This window comes from Triturus cristatus, chromosome 3_2 (assembly GCF_964204655.1).
Source record: "Triturus cristatus chromosome 3_2, aTriCri1.1, whole genome shotgun sequence".
In the NCBI taxonomy this organism is placed as follows: Eukaryota; Metazoa; Chordata; class Amphibia; order Caudata; family Salamandridae; genus Triturus; species Triturus cristatus.
In genome coordinates, this window is record NC_140584.1 from 163,001,377 (window position 1) to 163,020,063 (window position 18,687).

General features: G+C 49.8%; 1 protein-coding gene across 1 annotated transcript in view; it reads right to left on the minus strand.

Moving 5' to 3' along the window:
* LOC146856951 (transmembrane protease serine 4-like) overlaps positions 1-17,536 on the minus strand; it is a 75,978-nt gene extending 58,442 nt beyond the window's left edge. The window contains exon 1 of the mRNA XM_085647421.1: positions 17,227-17,536. The gene's annotated coding sequence lies outside the window, so the exon portion shown is untranslated. The remainder of the gene's footprint in view (positions 1-17,226) is intronic.
* Positions 17,537-18,687: the final 1,151 nt, after the last annotated feature.

The following is an 18,687-nucleotide window of genomic DNA, read 5'->3' on the forward strand; positions in this document are numbered from 1 at the left end:
CTGGCATTTGCGATTTTTTTCTGGCACTTAAATGGGGCTGTTGTGTGAATTTGCTGGTGCACAGGCATTTTTACACTGGGAATTTTTTGGGTTTTGGTGATCACGCTCAAGGGAGCTAATGTCGAAATCTGCTTTTGGTTGTCACAGTTCTCTGCCTTGTGTGACAGCTGCATTTATTCACCCCTCTAGCTAGAGTGCAGTGAAGGTAGTGCAGTGCTTCGTATTTCTGCATCGTGAAATTTTGCTCATTTTTTTTGTGGCCCATCTCTAAGGGGCATGCAACCAAAGGCTGCAAAGAGGGCTGCAAAGCAATCTAACCGCGGGATGATATTGATATACAAGAGTGATGGAAGGTCAGACTCCATTGAACAGTTGTTGTCTCTCTTCTGCCCGTCCTTAGCAGGGGACAGGAAGGGGTCCATCACACAGGAGGTGGACCCAGCTTTGAGTGATCAGAGCTCTAGGATATCAGTGTTTCCTCCCAAGGCTGCTTTCCCACATTTGCGGAAGAAGACAAGGAAGGTGTGTCCAACAAAATGGTGGTTGGCCTTGGGCAATAATCATCCCAGATTCTAGATTTGGATGGGGGCCCCCAACACTCCAGTTAGTCCACAGCCAGTGGTGTCGGCTTCTTTGTTTGCCCCCCCTTTTGCTACCTCTATAATACAGGGCCCTGTGAGACAGAGAATATCAATTACTCATTGCACCCCTCAGCTAGCACCTGGTGCATAATCTGTAGATTGGACTTCTGCACCTCACACGCTTCTGGCTATGACCAGCCGCGGCCCGTGCAGGTAAGAGCGGTGGGCCGACTGGGTGTGTGGGGGCGTGGTGGGGGGTTTTGACGGACAATGGTGCGGGAAAATAAAATAAATAATGAATCTTCCCTTGTAATCACCTGTCGAAATCTCCCCCACCCCCACAACCGGCCCGCCGCTCTTACCTGCACAGGCCCCGGCTGGCTATGGCAACAGGAGTGGCTCTCACGGGGGCATCCAAATCTTGTGGCGAGTTTAGCCAATGTCTTGCCTTTGGTTGTCTAAGGTCTGCTGTGGACTCAGTAGTGGTTTGGCTTCAAAAGGCACTGAAGAGGACACCGGCAAGGGCCAAGCAATTGGTAACCTTGCTCAAGAGTGGTGATCAGAGCCCTCCTGCAGCAGCGTCCCAGTCTAGGGTGCCCACGCATGGGGTTCCTAGCCAGACCCTTTTTCCAGTGGTTAATGTGTAAAAAATAATTTTCAGGGCCCTTGTCAGGAGGCATCTGCAGCTTGTACCGCCTATTGCCACTGCGGGCGTTGCCAATGACAGCACCTACATAACTGCTCACCAGTACACTGCTACAAGTGAGACAATACAGACTATTTCAGGTCCCCAAAGCTATCAAAATGGCCTGGGGTGCAGGTATTAGTTATTTTTAATGTCTACTGAATTAATAAACAATTGCTGTTCTGCTCATCTCTAAATTATACAAACAGCGCCACTTGCACTTTCTGGTTGGCTGAGGCAGTACCCCATTGAGGCAGAACCTACCACACACTGTATAACCTGCACTCACCCTTGGGTAGCTTGGCACTGAGCAGTCAGGCTTACTACAGATTCAATGTGTAGAGCATTGGCACAGCACTCACTTTCGATAAATACACTGAGTGTCACAAAAGAGACTTCACACATGATGAATGTAATAACATTTGTATTCAACACACACAGTAATCCACACAGCATCAATATCATGTATTTCTGGGCATAAATCACACTTGTAATTATTACTAGCAGTACTAGGCCCTACTGTGTTCGAATGAAATCAGCAATATGCACACTTGGGAAAGATCCTATTCTAACTCCCCCCAGGACCTTTATGTGGTGCAACACGTTGTCCACCACAGGCCCACCCTAGCAATTCTTACAATTCAATACTGCACAATTAGAGCCCAATATATTGATGTGACCCCGGGTCACAACGATATCAGCAATACATAGATATACAGAATTATACCACTTTTTAAGAGCACTGAGGGTGGAGGTCACAGGGGGAAAATCCAATGTCAAACGTAATGCTCTTTTGGAAAGAAATCAACATATCGGGTGAACCGCCGTCCAGTGTTGTGAATCATTGGGGTTCAAAGATTGTCTCTCCCACACACACACTCACTCCGTAACGATAAGTGGTACAATGGATATCAGGCAAGTCCATAGAGAACGCACTCCCACACGTACGCACTCAGTACTCTCATGCAGTGCAACTGACACCCAGCAGGTCAATTGGTTACATACTGCAGACTTCGTGGTCCCAAGCCTCCCTTCACCACTGTCGGCAGACACCCTGTCCTCCCTCCCAGGCACTAAGCCGCACACAGCCAGAGTCACTCCTAGTCAGGGTCCCAGGGAAGCAGGTGGGGGTAGGCAGCAAGGTCAATTAGAAGGCATTTGGCAAACAGGGTTTGGCAGTCACTCGAGAAGTTCACCCACAGGATGCGGAGCAGAAATGAGCTGAGGGCAATAGTTGGTCACACTAAAGGGGTGCACAAGGGCCTTCCAGCACCAGATCAGTTCTGCGAAGCACACGGGGGTCATGCAGTCTCGACCCGCTTCCGATCGTTCTCGGACGCGTTCCTCCAGCCCAGTCAGTAACTCTCTCCACACAAGCCTGAGCCAGGCAATACTACCTGACAACATGGTGTTGTCAGGGAAGGCGGCGTAAGGCGATGGCAGATGGTCCGTCACACTGAGTGCCAAGTAAGGAAACAGTCAATGAATGAGGAATAAAGAAGGGAGGGCCTCTCGGAACGAGGATGCACCTCTTCAGGTGCACATCGATCAGAGTCTCAGCCAAGCAATCCGGGCACGTGGGTGCATGATGATACAGGTTGCACCAGACCGTTCTGTTCATACATAATGAAGAGTTGCAAATTCCATATCTCCCTGGAAATGAGGCACAACGTCCAGTGCATGTCGATATCGGCCACGCCAGACAACTCCGGCCACACACACAATTAAAAATTGCAAATTCCGTGCCTCCCTGCAAAAGAGGCACAACGTCTGGTGCACGTTGATATTGGTCACACCAGATAGTTCCAGTCACTCACAACGAAGAGTTGCACATTTTGTACCTCCCTGGAAATGAGGCACAAAGTCCGGTGCACATCGATATTGGCTGCACCAGACAACTATGGTCACACACATAACAGAGAGTTGCAGATTCTGTACCTCCCTGAAAATGAGGCACAACGTCCGGTGCATATTGATATTGGCCACACCAGACAGGTCCGGTCACACACACAGGTACAAGTTCAACACTGCCTCTCAAGATAGAATGAGGCACTACTACGGGTATGCTCCCAGCTCCAAGGGTTGCAACCTACGAATCGGACACCTCATGCAATGAGCATGCAGTCGGCATGTCGCACGAGAGAGATGTGGCACGATCGATGACTCAGGCCATATTGGGTCCCGCAGCCGGTGAATCTGCTCATCACCAACAAGACTTTTATGCATGACAAGGTCCCCACGATGCAGGGCCACACCTCTTAGATGCGGGCAAGACTTTGTAGCTCTGCACAAGGCAATCCGGTGTCCAGGCACAGTTCTTAGTGCCACGCCCATGGCATGCTGCCAGTTAGGATCCAGCAGACGATGTAGGCACTTGAGAGGGCACTGCGCTCCAGGTGTCACATGTAGATGATGTGTGTCCCTCATAGGAGATCTTTGATGTCCCTGAGACATCCGAAAGAACAGGGGTCAAGCTTAACAAGCCGTTGGACAGCACACTTCAGGGTGCCACAAAGCAGCAGGTAGTCGGCCCAGGTCAGCCACTATTCAGGGAGGGCACGCAGACCCTTTCAATGGCAGTTATCCTGCTTGTGCACACCAGAGTCCTCTGACAATATGGACCATGGTTCTCTGGTACTACGTCCCCACAAGACCATGTCACCCTTTGGAGGTGTATGGCACTAGTAGTTATACTGGTGTGTGCCTTTGAAGTTGGGGATGGTTCGAAGGTTCTCCCTTCAAACCACAGATGTCTCCCCTAGATTTCAGTCCTTTCTGCCATGAGGCCATGGAATGCAGATCTTTATCTTTAGTGTTTCCATGATCTGGCTCCAGAAGCCAAGTGTCAAAACCTCTTTCTTCGATCTCTCCTGCTGGCCCGCAAATGGCAGAGGTCTGTCATTCCAGTTGCACGCACAGTGTTTCATAGCTGTCACTGGGGAATACCCAGATGTATTCCCCCAGCCTTCAGTGTGGCCTGGAGCCAAGCACCAGGTGTGCAACACCCATTGGGCTCAAAGGGCTTCAGCCCCCCGTCGTGTGTGTCAGCCTGGCTGGGACAGCTTCCCGGGCACACACACACACAGTTTTGTGCTGTTGTGGGCTGACGTCCTGTGCACCTGCCCTGCTTTTCATCCACCACTCACCCCTTAAGACGTTACCTCAGGGTACTCAGGTGGAAGTTAAAGGTCCTCTCAGGATGGCTAGTGACATAATCATAAATTTGGGAGCACCATTGGTACTAAGCGCACACTCCAGCCTGCAATGACAGGCTGGACACGTATTCAGGAGCACCATCAGTGCGAAGTGCACACCAGCCTGCAATGGCAGGCTGGACACATGTTCGGCAGCACCAGGTAAGCACCACTTCCTATCGTGTGTAAGAAGGGTGCAAGCACTTTCGCACTGCATTTTCAGTGGGAGAGTGCCCCAGGCCCTAAGACCACCACAAAAGAATCAGCAAAACCCGGGAGGAGAAAGCAAATAGTTTGGGGAAACACTACCTGAAGGGTTCAGGTCTAACAGCCACCATGTGGCAGTTGTCATAAGTGCCGGTGTTGACAATTAAGTGCCAGTGCCGAGCACCTGAAACCACCAGCTCAAATTAAGCACTGCCTTTATAAAGTATGTTGGTGGGGCGTTGGGTCAACAGGCACCCTCACTGGTGAGTGAACCCCTGGTTAGTGATGTCTCTTCCCCACATTCACAGGCTGTGGCTGTTCCCTGTGTGGAGCACAATGGAGGAACATTTGTTGGTGCTAAAAAAGGTGAGGAAGGCATGGCGGCAGGGCACCTCCTTAGTTCATTTATGCCCCCTAACAATCAAATGGTGGCACCCTTATCTGAGGAAGTGAGGGAGAAGATTTGTAAGGGTGCTTTCATTGAGAACTTTGATCTGGATTAATCAAATGCCAGCGAGGTTGGAAAGAAGCACAAACAGTGCTGGAAGCCAAAAGCAGACAAGACACTTTCAAACTTGAAGAAGGGTTTTACCATTTTTTCAGGTGGTGCAGTTGGATGAGTATCCTGACCTGGGCCCCCAGTTAGCCATCTATCAAAATAGAGTTGTCAATGCCTAAGACGAATTTGGTAGGAACTCCTGAAAGTTGGATATCTGGACGTTTCGTACAAAGAAGGTTACTAATCCCAATATCTTTTGGGACCAGATGGACATGAACGCTTGACTGAGTGAGACAATGCCGGAAGTGCTCCATTATTGACTTCTGGCCTCTGCCAGCCTCACTACTGGAGCCCCTCGCGCAGGCCTCCAAACTCACTGCGCATTGGCTGTAAAGAAGTACCTGCGCGTGGGCGGGGTTTGATGACGCGCGAGACCGGGAGGGAGGAGCTGCAGTACACAAGGAGTGATGCACAGCGCAGCTTTATACACATACTTATCAACAGTGATGGTACTGAGAAGGAATGTAAAATCCTGCTGTGACGTTGCCCTAAACCAGTTAGGGACTGGCCCCAAAGCCTTTAATACAGCCTGATGACCAACCATTCACCCTGTGAGGTTAAATACCAATCCGCCAGGAGACACCCTGCACGAGGCTGCTGTGTTTCGGGTGACCTGTTCACCGAGATGAACCCTGCCCCGGGGGTGTGAGGACACCCTGCATTAGGCTCTGATGCGGTTTATTTATTTGTGTGTGCTGTTTTTATATGGCATCATCATGACCTTACTAAGGTGTCAGCAGGCTTTACAATTAGAAAATATGGCTCAACATGGGGACAGTTTCATAGATTTCACTGTAATACAGGGCAGTTTGGTCAATGTGTTGCTGACCAAAGCTGCTTGCCAGATTACCTCTACGGTTGCTTTAGAGTTACAATAATTGAAGTACAAGATCGAGAATAAAAGAACGTACAAAATATGGTTTTACGACAGGCTCTCTACGCACTAGAACTGTAATTCCCGACCCAAGTACACGGTACCCTACAAAGAAATTAACTGATGCTATTATTATCAGGGGCGGATTCAGGGCGGTGCGACCGATGCGGCCACACCGTGCGCCATGCTCAGGGATGCTGGGTTTAGGAATATTTTATGTATGGTGACCAGAATTTTTAAGCCGAAAAGCGTGACAGCTCACAAAAATAGAAGAAGGACTACCATTTTGCTTCAACCCAGCGCACAGAATGTCAGCGCTCCTCAGCAGAGAATTACGAAAGAGGCAGTGATAAAATAAATAAAATGCAATTTTAAAGCCAGTACCATGCCTGTTAATTAAATTGCTTTCTTATAACAGCTGCTAACTATCCCTGCTTCGGAAAAAATAAAAAGGCACCTCCCGCCATTTTCAGTCGGCCCTCTCTAAAAACCGGCACATGAGCTAAATGTCCTGAAATCTGCTGGGACGGCTGATGAAAAACCTCGGGGCATATTATCAAGACAGGCGATAAAATTATCGCCGCTTTAGCGGCAGAAAACTGCAGCTAAAACGGCGATAATAGGCTTGATAATATGCTCTATCAAATTCCAACTGAAGCCCATGTTAGATGTGAAGGACATCTAACCTGGGCTTCAATTGGAATTCCATAGAGCATATTATCAAGCTCATTATCGCCGTTTTAGCCGCAATTTTCTGCCGCTAAAGCGGCGATAATTGTATCGCCTGTCTTGATAATATGCCCCCAGAGACCCTCCCGAAAAATCCGAGATGCCTGGTCATACCTAATCTTATGGGTTTAAAAGCACCCTCTGCAGAGTTCCTTCTATGCCAATCAGGTTTCAGGCAACAATAAAAATGTCAATATAACTGGAGTTTGTTCAGTGGCAATCTGACTCATCAGAAAGTAGCAGAGAGGGTTATTATGCCTTTTGCACAGAATGTGCGCATCCCACACAGCTCACATTATTGTATTTTATGTGGATACCACAGTGGCTTAGTGTTTTTCTCACAGAGGTCCTTTTATTACTTGCACTTCAGAAATTACAATCCTGATATACCACAGTGAGCTATGAACTGTCAACAAGGAGCTGCATGCCAACTGAATAAAGTTAGAAAGTTATGTTTTCCACCAGTCTTTCAATTACCTATTGTTGCTAAAAAGGGTCTGCTTGGGTAGAAATAAATTCTCAATAGTAAAGCCAACCGCAACCGCTGGGTCACGTTTTAAATCTCCAGGCCAAGCACCCTTAAAAAAATGAGTCCTACCAGCGTGGCCGACATGATGTTGAAACCTTACAGCCCTCATTGTTGCATTTGGAATTTCCTACAGGCTGATTTACACAGGTATGATTCAAAGTCCATTGTCTCTGTATAATGTGTATGTGCTGTAAAGAGCTCTGACACCCTACACTGGTATCAGTAGAGCTATAAAAGAACACGTGAAATATATATGAGAGGCACTATGGAGAGATGAGGGGCACTGTCAGAGGGTGGTAGAAGGAGGTCCTTGGGGGAGCCCAAAAAGATTCTCCCTCCAGGCACCACCAACGCTAAAGCCAGTCCTGATTATTATTCTGCGTGAAGATAACAGACAGGCCCACGATCAAGCATATTTTGATAATTCCTCTGCCTGGCCAGCAGATCATGGTTCAGATGTCATTTTCCATCTTGCCTTTACTCTGTAAAGTAATTGGGGGCATATTATCAAGACCGGCGATAAAATTATCGCCGCTTTAGCGGCAAAAAACTGCCGCTAAAAGGGCGATAATGGGCTTGATAATATGCTCTATGGAATTCCAATTGAAGCGCAGGTTAGATGTCCTTCACATCTAACATGGGCTTCAATTGGAATTCCATAGAGCATATTATCAAGTCCATTATCGCCGTTTTGGTGGCAGTTTTCTGTGGATCGCCGGTCTTGATAATATGCCCCGTGATAACGCCAAATTGGATCTAAATTTGAAGATTATTTCCCAGAGTTGTACATTCCACTCTTGTGTCGGGTCGGGTCGGTTTGTTAGTGAGAGAAGCTCCCTGCCTGGAGTTGTGCAGACACACTGCGTTACACTCCGGTGCCGGGCCGGTTTGTTAGTGAGAGAAGCTCCCAGCCTCGAAGTGTGCAAACACGCTGCATTACACTTTGGTGCCAGGGATGGTTTGCTAGTGAGAGACCTTAGTCAAAAGAACAGAGCCTCCTTGTCATCAATACATAACAATCAACATACCTTTCATACTAACGGGGTGAGGATGGACAGCGCAAATGTGATCACAATAATTGAGAGAAAAAATATGTCCTGAAAATTTATTCACAATTTCATTAAAAAATCTGAAAATACACTACTATATATTGTCATATGGCTAATTAAGAAGCAATAACAATATGGACACATCAATACATAATAGAAAACATCTACAATAGCAATTCAATGAACACCATAAAACATGAAATTAGGGACACAATAAAAAAGGACAGAGTAGTCCTATTCACAGAGGAAAATCACCAAACCAACGATTCATCAATTGCGACCCCAATTAATATCGCTTTCTATTAAACATGTCACAAAAACTGTAATCAAAGATTTTATGTGGTTTCCTCTTTAAGAGCATCACTTGCTAGTGAGAGAGGCTGGTTCCAGGGTTGGTTTGTTAGTGAGAGAAGCTCCCTGCCTCAATGTGTGCAGACACACTGCATTACACTCTGGTGCCCGGTCGGGTTGTTAGTGAGAGAAGTTCCCTGCCTGGAGTTGTGCAGACACACTGCATTACACTCCGGTGCCGAGTCAGTTTGTTAGTGTGAGAAGCCCACTGCCTAAAAGTATGCAAACACACTGCATTACACTCTTGTGCTGGGGTTGGTTTATTAGTGAGAGAAGCGTCTTGCCTTAATGTGTGCAGACACACAACATTACACTCTGGTGCTGGGGTTTGTTTGTTAGTGAGAGAAGCGCCCTGCTTCGAAGTGTGCAGACACACTGCATTACACCCCTGTGACTGCATTTGTTTATTAGTTATAGAAGTTCCCTCCCTCTGTACTCGACCATTGTGACGGGGTTGGTTTATTAGTGAGAGAATGTCCCTCTAAGGGTCCAGACACAATGAAGCTCACTCGCTCTGATGGGTGCAGACACACTGAAGCTCCCTCACACGGATGTGTGTAGACACACTGAAGCTCCCTCGCATTGATGGTCGCAGACAGACTGAAGCTCCTTCACACTAGTGCGTGAAGACACACTGAAGCTTCCTCACACTGATGAATGCTGACACACTGAAGCTCCCTCACTCTGATGGGCGCAGATGCACGGAAGTTCCCTCGCTTTGTTGCAAATGCACTGAAGCTGCGCTGTCTCACACTGATGTGCGTAGATGCACTGAAGCCCCTGCGCAGTGATATGTGCAAATACACTGAAGCTCCCTCGCACGGATGAGTGCAGACACACTGAAGCTCCCTCGCACTGATGGGTGCAGACACACTGAAGCCCCCTGGCTCTGATGAGTGCAAACACACTGAAGCTCCCTCACGCTGATGCGTGCAAACACACTGACGCTCCCTTCCTATGATGGGTGCAGACACACTGAAGCTCCCTCACACGGCTGGGTGCAGATGCACTGAAGCCCCCTGGCTCTGATGAGTGCAAACACACTGAAGCTCCCTCACGCTGATGCGTGCAAACACACTGACGCTCCCTTCCTATGATGGCTGCAGACACACTGAAGCTCCCTCACACTGCTGGGTGCAGACGCACTGAAGCCCCCTGGCTCTGATGAGTGCAGACACACTGAAGCTCCCCCACGCTGATGCGTGCAAACACACTGACTCTCCCTTCCTATGATGTGTGCAGACACACTGAAGCTCCCTCACACTGCTGGGTGCAGATGCACTGAAGCCCCCTGGCTCTGATGAGTGCAGACACACTGAAGCTCCCTCACGCTGATGCGTGCAAACACACTGACGCTCCCTTCTTATGATGGGTGCAGACACACTGAAGCTCCCTCACACTGATGTGTGCAGACACACTGAAGCTCCCTCGTACTGATGGGTGCAGACACACTGAAGCTCCCTTCCTCTGTTGGGTGCAGACACACTGAAGCTCCCTCGCACTGATGGGTGCAGACACACTGAAGCTCCCTTCCTCTGTTGGGTGCAGACACACTGACGCTCTCTCGCTCTGATGTTTGCAGACACACTGAGGCTGCCTTCCTCTGATGGGTGCAGACCCACGAAGCTTCCTCACACTGATGTGTGCAGACACACTGAAGCTCCCTCGCACTGATTGGTGTAGACACACTGAATCTCCTTGGCTCTGATGAGTGCAGACACACTGAAGCTCCCTCACACTGATGGGTGCAGACACACTGAAGCTCCCTCACGCTGATGTGTGCAGACACACTGAAGCTCCCTCGTACTGATGGGTGCAGACACACTGAAGCTCCCTCACGCTGATGTGTGCAGACACACTGAAGCTCCCTCGTACTGATGGGCGCAGACACACTGAAGCTCCCTCACACTGATGTGTGCAGACACACTGAAGCTCCCTCACACTGATGGGTGCAGAAGCACTGAATCTCCCTTCCTCTGATGGGTGCAGACACACCGAACCGCCCCCACACTGAAGCGTGCAGACACACTGAAACGCCCTCGCACTGATGGGTGCTGACACAGTGAAGCTCCCTGGTTCTGATGGGTGCTGACAGTGAAGCTCCCTGGTTCTGATGGGTGCTGACACAGTGAAGCTCCCTGGTTCTGATGGGTGCTGACACAGTGAAGCTCCCTGGTTCTGATGGGTGCTGACACAGTGAAGCTCCCTGGTTCTGATGGGTGCTGACACACTATATCAGGCACTGGCGATGGAGTTACAGAGTTTTTAATTTTGGAGCTTCTAACCATAGGCCTATAGAGCTGGGAAGATAGCAGGGAAGGAAGGACTTCCCATGGGATGCACCTCGTGGCAACTGGTTGTGTTAACCCGTTACCTGCAGAGGCTGCAAGGAAGATCGTGAGCGAAGAGAGGTCGTTACCTAGCAACCAGGTAAACAAAGTCCTCTCCATATCGCTTGCTGGATGTAACTAGGAGATGCCGGAGCGGAACAGCCTCTCCCTGCCCCGGATATTTGAGGAGGGCATCGATGCAGTGCAGGTACCCGGGGACTGAAACGAAGCCTGCCTGTTGTCTCGGTATCACCACACCAGCTGGTTCCAAAGCCCGATGCCTGCCCTACGGGTAAACCTTTAGAGTGATCCATTCTGCAAAGGCCTCTTGGCTCCATGCCTGCCTGGTTCTTACACACCTGGTGACCGAGATCAGAACGCACCAGACAGTGCCCCTGCTCGGGGGCACTCATGCCAAGGGTCTGCGCCAGGTTCCCTGCCACTACGACATAGCATCTATGGTGCCCGATCCAGGTAAGAGCTTGTTGCCCTGCATGGAGAAGACGCTCCCTCGACTGAACTGAGAGTTGGATTTGATGCCAAAAAATGCATGCTGCATCCTTGGAGCATCCATAAAGCATGAACGGTGTGTGCACAACACAACTGCCTGAGATCAATGACAGCTCTAGAGACTGTGGGGGATATGGACAAGGAAGTGGTGGAGAGTGTTTTTAGCCTTCCTGGCTTAACGCCTCTCTCCACCACATCTGAAACGCAAGGCTCCACCATATTTACAAGAATGCGGGCAGCCTTCTGTTTCCCCCTGCCATGGTGCTAAGTTTAACAACTTAGTGCCAATGCAGGCACCCTTGCCCCTTGCACCTCAGTGCAAGGGTGTCTGTGCGCAGGGGAGGATTGTTTATGTGTAGGAAGGTGTCCCTTCCTGCACATAAACAATCCTAAAATGCCATTTTGTAACTTTCCTGAGTTCTGCTTCATGCAGCACACATGGAAAAAGATACAATGTTTTTTTTTTAAAACAATTTAAGTTCTGTTTATGTACAATAATGGACACCCTCCTGTATATAAACAAACCATGGCATTTAGCTTTTTCCATGCAGCATACATGGAAAAAGCAAACACAAGGAAAAATAATGCTTTTTCCTGTTCTTAATTTTGGTGTTGCCTCCTATGTACGCCACCCTTATACATAGGGGGCAGCGTCAGATACAGTGGATGTTGCGATGGAATGCCCACCACAACACCTACTGCATGCCCCTTTTCACGCTAACCATAGCGTGAAAGGGTGCCTTATGTACAAGGCAGCGTTATGCCAAGTTAAGTGGCTTAACGCTGCCCTGTACATAGGGCACAGCCCCTATCACCACCACAGCTTCCGTAAAAGTGACGTAGTGGTGGCGATAGGGGCTTGTACAAATGCCCCTGTGGGGCTTATTTACAAGCCCATTGGGCCAACGGCAGTTGCTTTTCCCATAATAAAAGTGACGCACCGGTGGCACAAGGGGTGTGTAAATAAGCCCCTCTGGTCCTAATTGGCAGTTGAAATTTAATGCAGGGTACCAAGGGGACAGGATCGCTGGTTCAGTCCACTGCCCCAGCACAGAGATTTTGGCTATTCTGACTTTTCTCCTGGTAATGGGGAATAACTGCGCACACCCGGAAATACCAGCTCCTTTTACTGTGCATTTTTCTGGATTCTGTGGGAAGTATCAGCGAGAGGTCAGTGGGGAATTGATGCAAAGATATCCCCATCCACTGGGTAAAGTCACAGCACACCAGAGGCATTACTTTTTTTCCAAATAAAGAACATCGCTTTGGGGGTTCTGTTTTGTAAATGGTTTTGCACTAAAACATCTAAAACAACACAGGTTTTAAAGTGGTTCGAAAAAATGTGAACGTTAAATTCACCCCCTCTATCTCTTTCTCTTTTTTCACATTCTCTTTTTCCCTTCCACTCTCGAGCACCTTAATTACCGCCCCCCCCCCCAACCTCCCCACAACACACACACACCTCACTCACTCTCACTAATTCGGCTTTGTTGCGCCGGTGCCTCTCTTCCTGGTCTGTCTCCTGGCGCATCCGAGACCTTTGGACCAAGAAACTGTGAACTGCCCTCGGGGAAAGATTAGTGAAAGCGGAACAGAAGCTGATCAGAGTTAAAACACATGACTAATGGCATGTCTGGCACAGGTGGCGCGAGAAACGTGTGCCTGGGCACCCACTTCACGAGCTGCAGAATGCCATCTTTCAACACGGCGATACCACTCACCGTAATGAAATTAACGGATTAAGTACTGTCTGGCACCACAAACTCTACAATAGTTGGTGATATAATAATATACTGTGTCGTGACCCTAATCAGGGGGTTAATGAAGCTGACGTGTGTGGATGGTCCTAATAGGTCCACTCTAGGGTCAGTGATGAAAATGTGTCTATAGGAGGCACAGAAGGCTCACCACGGGGCAGATTTACAAGCCCCTGGCGCCACTTTTGCTTCACTTTTAACATGGGAAAAGTGACGCAAAGGTGGCGCAAGGGGCTTGTAAATCTGCCCCCATGTGTCCAGGAGCAGGGGATACAAGTGTTCCCTTTCCCCGCCCCCCAGGCGCGCACATTAAAAGGCTTCCGCTGAGCCAGGGCAGTGCCATGCAACAGGAATGCCAGGGTACCCCACGAGGGAGTCACGGGGCTCCCAGAGCTACACGGGCGAGTACAGTGACACTGCGCACACACAGTGAGACTCGGCTCACAGCAGCACATGGAGTGAGACTCGGCTCAGAGCAGACAAGGAGTGAGACTCGGCTCATAGAGCAGCACACGGAGTGAGACTCGGCTCATAGAGCAGCCAAGGAGTGAGACTCGGCTCATAGAGCAGCACAGGGAGTGAGACTCTGCCCATAGAGCAGCCAATGAGTGAGACTCCGCTTATAGAGCAGCACAGGGAGTGAGACTCGGCTCAGAGCAGACAAGGAGTGAGACTCGGCTCATAGAGCAGCACAGGGAGTGAGACTCGGATCATAGAGCAGACGAGGAGTGAGACTCCGCTCATAGAGCAGCCAAGGAGTGAGACTCCACTCATAGAGCAGCACAAGGAGTGAGACTCGGATCATAGAGCAGACGAGGAGTGAGACTCCGCTCATAGAGCAGCCAAGGAGTGAGACTCCGCTCATAGAGCAGCCAAGGAGTGAGACCCGCTCATAGAGCGGCACAGGGCTCGTAGAGTGATGTGGGGTACTGCAGTGAGACAGGGCACATAGAGCGACACAGCTAGAGTCATCAACTGACAGTACGTTTACAGAGTGCACGAATGACGACATGCACAGACAGAGCTCGTTACTGGACTCGGTGCAGGGAGTCAAACGGTGACCTCGTGTCTATGCAAAGACGACACCATTTGAACAACAGTTGTTTTCATCCATTAAAACCATATCCTGTGTTGCCATTAACATAACATGGATCTTGCGCATAATGTATGTCCCGTTAAAGGGCTGGCTCCGCGAGAAATTCGCACACAATACATTGTTGCTGGGTTTGCAAAAGCCACGAGGCCACTGAAATACAGTTTTATAGGATACGGGATTTGGCACTCCTGGGATGTGAATGACTGACTCTGTTCCACCCCTTTCCAGGGCCACACAGCGGCTGGCCTGAGACACCATCGGCTGCAAGTGGCCGACACAACCACAATCAACATCGAGGAAAAAGATGGCACCCTAAAAAAACAGGATGAAAGTGCACAAATGCACCAGGTATAGGGTGGCTGCATACATGTAGGTGGTCCTAACTCGAATTAGTCTTTCAGAGTCATTGATTTATCATGTGACTGCCACTGCCCCAGCCCCCCTGTGCTTTCAGAGGTACACGGCCAACTCTACCTCTGCCTCGGTCTCATTGGCCTTTCAGAGATGAGCCTGAAAAGAAACCCAGGTCTACCTCAGCCTCCTCGGCTGTCAGAGTAAACCTGGCATGTGTCCCACTCTGACCTCGCCCGTTGGCCTTTCAGTAATTAGCCTGCCCTCCAACCCTCTCTGCCCCAGCCCTTTGGCCGTTCAGCGGTAAGCTTGACATCCACGCAGTCGGCCTCACCTGCACTGGCTTTTCAGAGGTAAGCCTGGCACGAGGCCCACCTCGGCCCTAGCTCCACTGGCACTACAGAATGACGGGCCCACAAGTGACTATCTCTGCCCCAGCCCAAACTACCTCTTGGGAGGATATGTAACTGACTCAGTCCCAGGCCAGCGGGCATCTCGTGTCTGTACTGGCTGACATTGGTATTGGCAGGCCAAGCCCCCACAAGCTGCCTGACATCCTGTACTCCTCCGCCGCCGCAACAGAGGGCACGGACTCTCGAACCCCATAAATCCAGAATGAGGAAGCGACAGGTGTGAGGGCCCCTCAGCAGGAAACCGGAGTCAAACCTGATCAAAACAAGCCTGCCTGGCTCTGGCAGTCTCCAAAACGTGTCACATTCTCGCTGTGGCAACTGTGCATACCCTGCCACTCCGCAAATTAAAAGAAATGCATCGACGTCACAAACTAAATAATGTAACCAGTGAGCTCGAGATGGGTGCCTGCCACCCACGGCGCTGGGGGCGCTTCAGTGGGTTCCTGCAACCCCCTAAACCCTGTGCTTTTCATGCTTCCAGCTTAGATTTGGTGGGGATGTACATTATTACACCTATTACTCTCCCCTAGTTAGTCAGTCATAAATGGATTCTACAGGACCCACCTATGGCATATGTGTAACATTATACCGGTTACGACAAAATAACAGAATAAACAGAACCAAGTTGGAAATGCCATTCTCTCTGCAGCAGTTAACTTCTTATAAAAAAATGCAAAGGCAATACATTGGGTTCAGTTGAAACCACTTGCAACTGGTGAACTGGAATTTATACCAGGACTATGTTTAGAACGAACTCGTGGGATTGGAAGAGGTCATGAACAGGGTTTGGGGCGAAGCATGGAGTCAATGACTACGGAAGGCCACCCATTCAAACAGCATCCATTGGACCCCCAACCCTGTGGGGAAGAATCTGGGATTACCCCTCACGCCCAATGTAACTTGGCCTCCTCATGATCGGCTATCGCTTGCCAAGTTGAGCGGATCCTTTCTAAAGGGCGGCCATTTTTCCAGTCCACTGTTCTGTAGTAAATTGAGTTGATCCAGGTCAAAGTCCATCTCTGCCGCCTCAGATCTCTCCCTAAGCTGCACAGTTGACTATCATTATAGCCAACAGCACCCCCCATCAAGACATGCCCGCCACACATCCCCCTGTCAGGCAGTGAGCGCGTCCACCGAACTAGAGGATGTATACAAAACCGGTAAAGACCTCGGCCTCAACCCTGAGACCCCAAAATCAAACACCTATAGCTCAAACAAATAAGGCACAGCCTTTCCATCGAGAAACACACAAGCATACAATACACCTGACACATAAGTCAAGTCAGCTCCGGGCTGTGAAGGTAACCTCAGAAACACATAGAAAACTCACCCAGACAGCCGAAGGTGCTGTCAAGGCACCCCACTGGAGATTGTGTCCTGTGATTGCTGCTAACATTAGGGGTTGTTGGAGAGGATGTGGGTAACGGCCAGAGCTGCCTACTTTGGAACTGGGGAACCAGATTCGAATCTGGGCAAATCCCCGCCCATATAAAACAAAATGAATGTGATCTGAGTAATGTAAAGCGCTCCGATACCTTCGGGCCATGTTCGGGCTCACTGCATAAGGCAACACAACATGACAGAAACTATCAGTGAGTTCTCTCAGCTTGGTACTCACCAAGGAAAGCGGGCCATTGGCACAGTGTTGTCAACGCCCCAGTGTTATTCCTGGTATTTGTACGGCATGCGGTCAGTCATTAGTGTGGTCCTGCGGGTTTTCAGGTTGCCTGCGTATTATTCCAGTGGTGCGAGCGGAGTCTGGAAGCGTCTATGGTGATCATGTTAGGACTTTCTGGGGTGGCGTAAGTAGGGAAGTAGTCGATCAACGGATTGATATGGAAGGAATGGCACACGGGCGTGCTGGATTTGGAGATAAAGTGAAATCTATGGGATTGGGGTTTGGGATTGTGACCCTAGGAGGCTCCTAAATGACAGGAGGAGGCCGCTCACCCACTCTCGTGCCACACAACAAACACCACCGCGTTTCCAAACCCTGGTAACCAGTACTCACCAGGCCGAAGAAATAGTTTAGTCCTGTCTTGCGCTCCCGTTGAAGCTGTGCTCTGAATGTCCGAGGAGTCAGGAGGGGGCGGACCTCTCTCTTTTACGCCCCACCGAGCGCGGTTCCTCGCTGTTTTCCCGCTTTGTTTATAGCTCCTCTGCTTCCGCGCCCGTGCAAAGTGCTCCGTGCTCGCTCTGTCACTGGCGGCTTCTCACCTGGGTACGACACTTCTGCTTCGTTTTATAAAAGAGGAGACGGAAGGCTGCCAAACCGGAATCCTCATCTTCACCTGGCAACCCGGCCTGCACCTCACGCCCTCTCAGACACCTAGGCCGCCCCGCCCCCTGCTCGCTCGGAGGTGACTCATGGGTTCACCGGAGGCATTGTTTAGGTTCAGAAGGATCTCAGGCCGGAGCGGACAGGAGTGCTGCCTCCTGGCACTGAATCCACTCTGGACACGTGTCTGACACCTCGAATGCTTACTGTGGGTGGCAGGACACCCAAGGGGCAATGGGAGGGTCTGCACAGCGCCTCTTGCCACATTCTAGAACCTTCCACAAACTTTGCGGCCAGCGGGAGTCCAGGCACACCAGGGCCCTGGACTTGGCTGACCAGATTTTGAGAAGCAAAAACTGGGACAGGTCAGACATAAAAGTAGGACTAAAGCATTTAGTCTCAATTTTGCCTGTCCTGGTATTTTTTGGAGCCTTGTAAATGTGTGTGTGTGTATATACACACAGATTGTAGAAACAAAGCGGTAGCGAAGGTAAGGGTTCTGAAGTATTTATTGTGTAACAGCCCCTACACATGTGTGAGGTTCAGCACTCGGGCTACCACTGACAGTTCCAACCGTTGGGGTGACAGGGGACTGATGGGGCTGGCTCGTGGCATTAACTGCAGGGGCGGCTGGTGACATTTGAAAATGGCGGGGCGTAAAAGTGCTGGAGGAGTGCCCCGTAACATAACCTGGATGCTAGCTTACCACTTCGGCGCAAAGGTGGGAGATAAAGCTGCCAAGCCTGGTGTGGTGCACACGCTTCCTTTTATCCTCGCCTCTACCTCTCCTCACCTCTCTCTCTCCAACCGCTATCTGTTTATTTCTATTGCTCTAGCTTATTCGTATCCCGCACACCTGCAATTACCCAGTACAGGCAATCTTCGCCAATGGCACAAAATACACCTAGAAAACAGGGCCAAATTACCCTTTCCCCTTCAACTACAACCAAACTGCTCTTTTTCACACAAACTAGACCTTCCCACCATTGCTCCCACACCCCTAAACCCATTCCCAAAAACCTAGAACACCATAAATTAACATCCCAAACATGTGCATTACCGCCAGCTCCCAAAGGCCTAAAGTCACGTCAAAACGCACTCTGAAACTAGGGCCAAAACACACCTTCCCCTCCATGGATTTTCTTCAAAACACTTGCAATCAAAATTAGACCTTCCCAACTCTGATCCCAGCTA